The sequence below is a fragment of the Pteropus alecto genome, unplaced genomic scaffold (assembly GCF_000325575.1).
Source record: "Pteropus alecto unplaced genomic scaffold, ASM32557v1 scaffold202, whole genome shotgun sequence".
NCBI lineage: Eukaryota > Metazoa > Chordata > Mammalia > Chiroptera > Pteropodidae > Pteropus > Pteropus alecto.
In genome coordinates, this window is record NW_006432451.1 from 2,631,633 (window position 1) to 2,642,599 (window position 10,967).

The 10,967-nt window shown below is 42.8% G+C and overlaps 1 protein-coding gene across 4 annotated transcripts in view; it reads right to left on the reverse strand.

Annotated features, from left to right (window-relative positions):
* Window positions 1–10,967, reverse strand: part of PPARD (peroxisome proliferator activated receptor delta) — a 72,303-nt gene that overhangs the window by 59,873 nt on the left and 1,463 nt on the right. For 2 of the 4 annotated variants that reach the window (XM_015585914.2, XM_006907337.3), the window contains exon 2: window positions 8,219–8,302. The exons of the other annotated variants lie outside the window; for them this stretch is intronic. The gene's annotated coding sequence lies outside the window, so the exon portion shown is untranslated. The remainder of the gene's footprint in view (window positions 1–8,218; window positions 8,303–10,967) is intronic. 4 annotated transcript variants of the gene reach the window in all.

Consider the following 10,967-nt stretch of genomic DNA (forward strand, 5'->3'; position numbering starts at 1 on the left):
GGCCCTCATGGGGCTGAGACGGGTGATGGAAGTGGGACCCTCCGAGAGCACCCCAGAACTGCCTGGTGAAAGCGACCAACTTGTACTTCTAAGTACACAGCTCCCCACACTACTACTGACAGGGGAACTGTTTTTATTAGTCACAAAGAGGAGGATATTTTTTCCCTTTTCCAATATTCTAAGTTAACTATATTTACCTGCTGATATTATTCCCTAGTTATGATGTGACAAATATTCTATAGAAAAGAACTGAGGAACGCAGGCACAAAGACCAAGAGATAGTGTGGGAAGGAAGAAAGGAACGAAGGGAAAAAAGGCCACGTGAAGTAAGAGATTTTATAGTATTTCAGGGTCACTTGTGAGCTGGCCCCCAGTCACATCTCTGATCTCATCTTCTATTCTCCCTTGCTCCGCTCCACTCGCACTGGCCTCCTATTCCTCAAACACACCAGCCATGTTCCTGCCTCAGGGCATTTGTACTTGCTTTTCCTCTGCCTGAAGAACTCTTCTTACACGTGGCCCAGTCTCCTCTTTCAGCTCATATATATTCTCAGTGGGGCCGTCCCAAAGCCCTCTATTTAAAACTGCCACTATCTCTTTCCTGCTTTATTTTTTGACATAGCACTTATCACCATGTCGTGCTATTTACTTAATTCTGCCTCTCTCCTGTGCCACCCACCACAACTATTATAAGAGCAGGAGATATCCTTTTTGTTCATTCCATCCCCAGTACCTAGAATAGTGCCTAGCACATAGAAGGTACCCAATAAATACCCATTGAATGAACGGAAAGAAGAAGAATGGAGGGGAAGACAGAATTAGAGTTAAATTTAAATCAATACTGGATTCTCAGCAGCCTGAAAGAAACCCTTTATTATTGACCTAACTGAAGATGTAGTGTGAGTTCCAAAAGCAAGGATCAGATACTATCTAAGGACTTCTCTTTTGCTCCCAAGAAGTCCCTAAAAGGTTCCTCTGAGAGCGTATAGTCTCAAATATCGTTCTGGAAAGAGGGTGAACCTAGATCTCTAACTATCATGAAAGGGATGCTCTAATTGGCCATCAAATAAGAACAAGGATCAGCCAGTCACCATTCATGCCTAGAGGTGGATGAGCCCTGTAGTAGTTTCCTGCTGCCACTGTAACAAATTACTATAAACTTAGTGGCTTAAACAAAATTTATTCATTCTCTTACAGTTCTGGAGGTCAAAAATCCAAAATTAGTTTCACTGGGCCAAAATCAAGGTACTGGCACGGCCTCACTTTCTCCAGAGGTTCTAGGGGAGCATTTGTTTCCTTGCCTTTTCCACCTTCTAGAGCTGCATTCCTTGCATCCCTCTGGCATCTTCGGAGCCAGCACTGTAGCATCTTGCTGTAGTCACACTGCCTTCTATAACAAATCACCCTTTGAAAGGACACTTGTGACTGCACTTATGACCCACTCAGATAATCCAAGATAATCTCCCCATCTCAAGATTCTTAATTTAATAGCATCTGCAAAGTTCATTTTGCCAGAGAAGGTAGCATCCACAGGTACCAGGGTTTACAGCCTGGTTATGCTTGGGGGCTATTACCCCGTCTACCACCACAGAAGAGACAGATTCCAAAAGCGGGGAAAAAACATAGTTCAGACCTCTAGTCTACAGGAAAAAAGAGTCAGATCGGGAGTCTTGGCAGCATCCCAGGCCAGGGTCTTCCTTTTGCTGCAATTGCTTGCTATTAGCTAGGGGGTAGCACATTAATTTAATGGAACTGAGCGTTTCAGTTCTTGAAAGACCTCCTTAGAAGAGAAGGTAGAGAAAGACTGCTGTAATGATAGTCCACATGCCACATGTTACCAACTCTGCCCTACATGGCATCTCTGGGAGCTACAGGAAGGTGGGTTCTGCCCAGACACTAAAAGACTTGGAGAAATACAATCACTCCAAGAGATGGCTTTACACCTCAGACACTGTCCCTCTGTTGTGCAGGCACCATATGGTTTCTTACTAAGCCGGAACATGCTTCTTATTATGAACCATTTCACCCCACCCCCAAAACCCTCAAGGGCTCCATGAGATGACTGATTTCCAATGTAAGAACTATGTTTATCCTACTGTTTTTATTGATAAAATGTTCACCAGTGGATCCAGCTAGCTAGAAATATATAGTGGGAGAAATGATAGAGCAGTGGTTCACATTCACCAGGGGTGATTCTGCCCACTAGCGGACCTGTGGCAATGTCTGGAGACATTCTTGGTTTTCACAGCTGTAAGAGTAGGGCATGGGAGGGCTACCGGCATCTAGTAGGTAGGATCCAGGGATGATGTTAAATATCCTACAATACACAGAAAGCCCACACGACAAAGAATTACCCAGCCCAAAATGTCTGTAGTGCTGAGGCTGAGAAACCCTGTACTAGAGAAAATGGAACTAGAGGCGAAGAAAGTAAAGTGAGAGTTGCGAATAAGGAAATGTGTCAGGCAATTAAGGGAAATTAAAGAAAAGCACACCTTGTTTGCTTATTTGGAAAAGGCAATGGTGAACAGCATTCTAGGTTCTGGTAAATTCAAGGATGACCTGTTTGTGAGGAGAGAGTGGCCCGGCAGATTGTTGCGTATGCAGGGCAGCCTGCTTGGCCAATGCTGCTGTTGCGAGAGCAAAGTTGGCTGGTACTTCCATCAGAGTGGTAGCCAAATAACTCTGTGCCTCTGAAGTTATAACTCTTGCATGAGGGAAGTGCCAAAAGCAGTGATAAGATGAGGATCAAGGAATTAGAGCAGATTACAAACAAAAGCAATGAAAATCTATTTTAAAATACCTATTAGTATAATAATATAGAAATGAGGTGGTTTTCTCAAGATACCCTGGAGCATTTCCCTTCTGTATCCTCCTCATGAGAGAACACTTTCAAAGCTGTGTCACTATTAGCTGTGGAGAATTTGGTAATGGTCCCAGAAAAGCTGCTGCTGAGATAACGACAAGGCTGGGTAAAGTAAGGCTATGAAGATTGGGCTCAAAATAAAAAGAAGGGGTGCCGCAATGCACTGCCCAGAACGCCAACACTTTTCAACAGAAAATGAAGACTCCTCATTCTGAGGCTGGGCTCCTGGTACCACAATCTGTAAATTAGGGAAGAAACTGGTTCAGAAAGTCCTATAGCTGAGCAGAAACGGAACAAACCAACACTTACAGTGATTCATTTTCATCATTAAGTCATAACTCCACACACTAGAGCTAGTGTCATATCCAGGTTTGCCCAACACCAAATCCACTCCAGCTCTTCCCATGGTCTCTTCACAGACAGAAAGAGCTACAGAGACAGGGCAAAGACAGGAGGTGCTAAAAACAGTGCCTAGCACATAGCAGGTACCCAAAAAATACCCACTGAATGAATGGAAGGAAGAAGAGTGGAGGGGAAGATGGAATTAGAGTCAAATTTAAACCAATACTGGATCCAGGGCCCCAGGGAACCAGAGAAGAGCCAACCTTTTGCTAACACTGTAGTCCATGCAGAGCCATCTCTTAGTCTCAAGCAGTTCCTCCAATCTCATCCTCCTTCAAATTCTTTATGCTGTTTTCACCTGACACCCTTCTTTCCCCTGCTCTTTCTCTTTCTCCCTATCATCCTCTTTCTTCTTCTCACTTCCTAATGGTCTATGATATTGAAATTAAAGTGTATTTGAAACATTGTTAGTGGTATTACTGGAAACTCTATATTTCCTGTTTTTTAATAAATTGTGATTAACTTTTAAATGTGCCTTGACAATAAAACCTAAACTTAGTTGCCTTTTAATTTTTGAGAACCCTTTGATCTCGCCTGTATATCAGTATCCCTAAACAACAGGGGTTGGAATTGGAGGTGCTACCCCATCCCTGCTCTGAGTACCCAATCTGTGTGACAGATCAAAATCAATGATTTTAACAGCAACCAGAGAAATTCAAATTTAATATGAGGTAGAATTTCCTTACATTTATATAACTGTAGGAGTCTCCTACCTAACCGCTCTACCTCCATTCTTTCTCCATTCAATTTACTCTTTTACAATATTAACACAAACACTCCTTGCTTCAAAACCATCAATGACCCAAAGAACATAAAGTGAAAATTCCTTCACCTAGCATTCAATAGCCTCTATCGACCTACTAGAAATTTCCTAACAATGGTTTCCAGGAATAGAAATCATGAGAAGATGTACTTTTCTCCTAGAAGTATTCATATGCAGATCAGGTTATCTCACATAAGGGATGCTAAAAAGTAGGAGCTGGTCTCCAAGGAGGCCTCTCTCTCCTCCAATTAACCATGCCTCTTGGCATTCACACCCTTTTGTAGTTTTCTCCCTCGACCTAAACAGGTCCTATGACCAAGAAAATACAGAGGAAGTGAAACTTTGTGACTTCTAAAGCTAGGTCATGAGAAACCTTCCCATTTATGGCTGGATCTCTCAGTACACTCACTCTTGGGATGTTTCTGCTCAGAATCCAGATGTCATGCTGTGAGAAGCCCAAAGTACATGGCACATACAGACCACATGCAGGCACCCTAGTCAACAGTCAGCATCAAGTGCTGGCCATGTGAGTGAGCTGGTGTGGACATTCAGCCCAGCTGAATCTTCAGATGACTCCTGTCCCAGCCTCCATTTGATTATAGCAACATGAGAGCCCCCCAAGTGAAGACTGCCCAGCTGAGCCCAGTCAACCTACAGAACAATTAAAGATGACAAAGTGCCAATTTCACTTAAGAATGTTCCAGATGAACCAATAAAAACTAACTTCATTAAATCGTGACCCTTGAGTACATGTCTTTTAAATATTCTGTGTAACAAAACAGGAGTTATACGATTGTCTCGAATAAAAGGATTTTCGCAATTGTTTGAGTTGCAAGCTAAAGTAGCCATTTTTTTCATGAAACATAAATTTTACTTGAAAGAAAAGATGAACAAACAAATTATAATTATTTAGACTTGGGTATTTGATAAACTTTTTCTTAAAAATGAATGACATGAGACTGTCACTTCAAGAAAAAAACCTGACAGTATGTTACCCATGATAAAAATCAAGTTTTCAAGAGAAAAGTCAAATTATAGAAAACTTGTATCCGCCAGTGTGAATTTGACAGCTTCTCAATACTTGAAGACTTTTTTTGATGAGATGAGTAGTGATATTAATGAATAATTTACTGATGTTGTAAAATGAAATGTTAACATTTAGAAGATCCCTATAACTCAGTGAACCAATGGTCAATTCAAAGTAAAAGATCCGATATAAAGTGCAAGACGGACCAATGGATTTTAATGTCACAAAGCATGAAAAGTTTGTTGATAAGGTTTTAAACTCCACATTCCAACCTTTAAAGATTAAATTACCACTTGTCAAGTTTTGGTATCATACCAAAAAAGAATATCCACAATTACCTGAAAAACATCAAAATACTCCTCTTTCTCAACTACATATCTATGTGAAACCAGAATTTCTTCAGATCTTTCAAATAAAACATTTTAAAATATTGAACATAGAAGCAGTTATAAGAAGTCAGTTGCCTTATTAAACCAGATATTGAAAGAGATAAGCAAAAATGTAAAACAAGGGAGTGGCTCCATAGTGTACTGGTTAGCATGTCTGCTTTACACGCAGAAGGTCCTGAGTTTGCGCCCCACGTGGAGCCACGGACCATACCCCAGGTGTGCGGCCCTAAGTGCACCCACAAGTGTGTCAGGGGAGACACCTCACCTTCAGAGATCCAGTTCTTAAAAGAAGGGAAATAGCAACATCCATAGGTCAGGGGTGGAAGCAGGGGACAGAATCAAAGAGGGGAAAAAAAATGTAAAACAAGACCACTCCTCGCAACTTTTTTGTCTTGAAAAATAGCTATTTTTCATTAAAAAATGTCACTTATGAGAAAAAATGTCACATATGATAAATCTAATGAGTTTATTATTATAGTAAATGAATTAATAAATTAGTAATTTAAAAAAATTCTTCATTTTTAATTTCTAATTCGATAAATAAAAGTTCTTAATTTTCAAGAGTGTAAAGGGGTTTTGAGGCCAAAAAGTTTGACAATCATTGTTTTAAAGTATTCTAAAGTTGGGACTGCAAATTGGTATGGCCACTATGGAAAGTGGTATGGAGGTTCCTCAAAAAACTAAGAATTGACTTACCATATGATCTAGCAAATCCTCTACTGGGTATTTACCCCAAAGACTTAAAAACTCATATTCAAAAAGGTATTTGCAAACCGATGTTCATAGCAGCATCATTCACAGTGGCCACGCAACTGAAGTGATAGATGACTGGCTAAAGAAACTGTGGTACATATATACAATGGAATTTTACTCGGCCATAAGAAGAGATGAAATACTGCCATTTGCAACAACATAGATAGACCTTGAAATAATCATACTACGAGAAATAAATCAGACAGAAAAGGTTGAAAATCACATGGTATCACATATGTGGGCTATAAACCTAAAAGCAACAAATGAACAGGACAAACAAACAGAGAGTCATGGACATGGACAATGGACTAGTGGTTACCAGAAGGGAGCGGGGCGGGGGTGCGAGGGGAGGAAGGAGGGAAAAAATAAAGTGTTAAAAAAAATTATGTATATATAGTATGAAAAAATAAACTGGCATTTAAAAAAAAATTTTAAAAATAAAATGTTCTAAAATTGACTTCAAAATAAACAAACTTTCTTCACAACTCAATCCGAAATCTAGCTTTTTCGGGAACAAAGCCAGCCTGAGTGATGACTTGCTCCTCGAAGTGAGTATCCTTGTACAGTATCATGTTCTTAGTACCTAACAACTCTCTAATATTTTTAAGATCTTTTTGTGCATATGTCTTCTCTCCCCACTAGGCTGCACACACGGAGCATGAGGGCAGCCAAGGACCACACCTTGCCCACAAAAGTGCCTCAGTAGAAAAGACTAAGATGGCAACACCACAGTTTTTTTAGGTTAACACTGAAAATCGGATAAAGCTCTAACTTCACCTTTGCCAAGGGAAACTAAGAAAGAAAACTTCTGGCTGGAACTGGGAGCCCAGCTCAGAGATGAATTGAACAACTGACCCCTGGACATGCACAACTGCTCCACTATGGCTAGCTGCTGCTAAACAAATGACAAAGCAAATCAACTCAACTCAGTAGCTCTTCCTGCTCAGGGGAAAATTCTACCTTATCCCCTCTCAGGGAACCTCAGAAGCCTCCCCAACCCCCCTTCTTCCTCCTTCACTTGTCCTTCATAGGAAAGGACTTGGTATGGGTTTGAGAACAGGAGGGGCTCCTGCCTGAGGCCTTCCTGCAAGATCCACAAACAACCTACCCCCCACAGACAGACAGACACATGGGCTCAGTACCCTGTTAGGCAACAGGAAAACTCGCAGGGTGTTAAAGGCAGAGAAAGGGAAGTGAAGCCCATAAACAGCTATGGAATCACTAAACTTCAGAGATTAAAACAAATCAGAAAGGAGTCCCATGTTTCCCCTGGCCCCCAGCAGGAACCCCACCATAGGCCAGCCTCCCAAACAGTTGGGACAATGAACATCAAATTCTCTGGAGCTCCCCTTCTGAGAATTATAAAACCTGCCTGGCATCCTGAGAACAGGGAAACAGCAATGGGAAGCCCAGAGCATTGTTCAAACTCTGGTGAGGACCCACTACCCCAGCAGAGACGGAAGAAACACATCTGTATATTATGCCCAGCTCCCATACACGCCAGCGAACTATAGACCCACGATACAGGTACAGATTGTTTTTTTTTTTACTATTGTCATTTCCTAAATGCCAGTACTGTGCCCGGTATATAGAAAGTACTCAAAAATGTTTGTTGCATAAATGAAAGAGAATGATCTTTGAGGCCTGGAACCCATATGGGCAGCGAAGAAAGTGTATACATTTATTCATTCAACAAATATTTATTTAGCCATCTTCTCTGTGCCAGGCACTGTCCTAGACACAATAGGGAACAAAATAAATACCTGTCCTTGTGGAGTTTATAGTTTAGTGAGTATAAAGGTGAAAAGCTCAACACTCCCCCAAAACTAAGTAAGCCACAGATATTCAATAATATTTAGTAAGTGCCTGCTATGTTCAAGTGATGAGTCCAAATGATATGACAGGCATCTGGCATCTAGGACTCAGCCCTACTGAAATAACTTCATCTTCTAGGCCAGGACCCTAAATCTGGGATGTGTGTGTTTGTTGTTGGAGGCCCCTGGGTAAGGAAATGTGATTACCTCTTTGATGCATCTGTCCTCATCTGTTGGTGAGCAGAAGCCACTGCGTGAGTACCACGTACATGCCCAAAACACCACAAAACACTGCAGAATAGAAAGAAAGCCAACGTCTTTAGCTGAGAGGTGCCAGGGGACAGAAAAGTAACTCTAATATGTTATAATTAAATATAGGGCTCAAAGAGTGCTCGTAAGGAAAACTGGCTCTTCCTTTGTTCCTCATACACACACTGAGATGTTATTTTGAGCCTGAGTCAGCAAATATTTCCCAATTTTAGAAGTAGTCTCCTCATCTCCAAGTAAGAAGACACTGTCTTTGTTGATTATACCAGGGTGGGGCAGAAGGTGCTGGCAAGGTGAAGAAGGAGCGGGAGGTCAACAGCCCCAAAGGGTGGCAGCTCATAAATGGAGATGCCCTGAGTCATACTTGTTCCTTGCCCAAAGCCCCGTGGAGACTGTAGTCACACCCCAGTCACCAGCCTCTGAGTTATAAGGGCCAGGAACTATCTTCCAAGCAAAAAGACCCACATGTCTGAAACCTGATGCAAGAGGCCGTTTCCTCTCTGCCAGACTCAAGCAAGTGCCCAGCTCTCCTCTGACACTGTGGAACCCAGCTGCGCAAGTAGCTCCTCCCCTTGGTTCCAGAGGTACAAAAAAATGCTCAGGGACATCAAACCATCGACAAAAAGCAGCCACTGGGCAATCTGGGACAATATGGAATAGACAAGGCCATCATGCACAGAACTTCTGACATGACACAAGCAAGAGACTGGCAAAGTCCATGGAAATGCTACGTAGGAAGAAGAGTGTTCCCAGCATGGACAGTGCTGGGCGGTGGGGTGGCTTCTGGTATTTCCAGAGGAGCCCCACAATTTAGCTTCCCATCTGAGAGGGATCACCCCGGGAGGGGGGGCCTTGGTGACAGGATACAGCTGAAGACTTTAGAAGCAACATATCCAACCCTTCCTGAGAGAGAGGAGCTACACAGTCCCAGGATATGCCAGCATCTGTAGGCCCTGAAGACAGTTTGCACAGCAGCCAGGACAGCTGCAGTCTATCCAAAGTAGAGACCTACTATCTTCCCAGGCCAGCACCCAACACTGGCGGTCCTCTCCCAGGTCCTGGGGGAAAGGGTCTGAGGGACCACAGGTAGAGCTGGCAGGCTGAGTAAGGGCAATTCTTCCTGAGTGGGCTGGGGCATACACCAAAAAAGGAAGAAAGTAGTGGTGGAGAGGCAGGAAGAAAGGCAGCCAAACAAGAGTGGTTTAGTAAACTTAGCTCATTTATGGGCTATACCATCTGCAGAATAATGTCAGAGGTATGTCTGCTCACACCATTGAAAAAAGAGAGGCAGGATGACCCAAGCCCTGTAAAAAAATCACTGGATGGGAACTAGGTAATTGACAATTATGACTACCCACTCAGAAAAAGGCAGAGTGGATAAACTGTAAGAAGCTATCTGGCCAGGGTTGCTGGTACCCAAGCTGCTCCACAAGGACTGGGCTTGACCTCTTCTCAAGCCCTCACCTACTGCCTCAGTGGAGAGTATAGGTGAGCAAAGACAGAAGAGTAGCAAACTGCTCAAGGGTCAGAGATTGGACTAAATTACCATCAAACATATAACCTCAACTTCATTAGAAAGACCCATTAAAACCCTGGAAGGATGTCTTTCACAGAAACAGGGGACTCCTTTTGTTCCATTTTGCCCAAATTCCCCCAAGTGCTGCTTATGAGGGACTCAGGGGTCAGTGGAGAGGGGACTAGCTCAGCCATCCACAATCCTATTCTTTTCACAGAAAAGGGTCAGTGCACAAGAGGATTCCAAAACTTTAAAGTCTGGTCTAGCTGGTTCAGTTGGCTCCCCACCAAAGCTCCTGAATGTTGCCAATTCTGTGTCCAATTCTGACTCAAAGACAGAAAGCACGATCCTCAGAAGAGAAGACCTAGAAACCTAGAGCCAGGTAAAACAACAGACCTTCATTTCCAAACGTGAGAATGTGTCACGCTTTCTGACTCCTCCAAGACCAGATTGGGCAGAAACAGAATATATGTTATTTCCTCACAATCTCTCTAGGGGGCCAACATCAAATTAAGGAGCTCAAATTGAAGGAATCTGAAAAGAACTTTCTGCCTAGAAAGGTTAAATATCCAGATACATCACAAAAGTGGTGGGCTCTCTAGCCCCAGAGAGAATGATCTTGGAACTAGAGGCAACTCAAGTTCCTGAAACAGTCTAACTAATGCAGCCCCAGAGAATGCCCAGGCAGATATCGACCTAAAATCTCACGTTATGCCTGGGAAAAGGGAACAGAACTTCAGTGTCAGCCTCCCACTTGGATCCACAGGAAATTAAGCTCCCAAGGAAAATGGAGATAGAACCTTCAAGGGAACCTGCTCAGTGATCAGAGGACCTGACATTCAGTGGGTCAGAGATGAACAAGGGAAAATCAGCAGCTTTAATAAAAATCAGCAGCAATAATAAAAGGGACAGAAGCCTTCCAGCTCTAGGGCTATGGGGCTGGCAATTTTAAAACTCAAACAGGAAAAAAATGTCCTGGAGTCAGTATGGAGTGAAAAGGCTGAGGGCCACAGGCATTCCTTGGGACATGTCTTTTGGAGACTTCTCTTATCTCTTTGGAATGAGGCATAGGATAGAGGGTGGGAGAGAGGGCAGAGACAGGCTGAGGTACCATGATTTAAATGTGTCTGATACGTCCAGAGTGGAAAGACACAGAGCTGTTTCCTGGAAGGG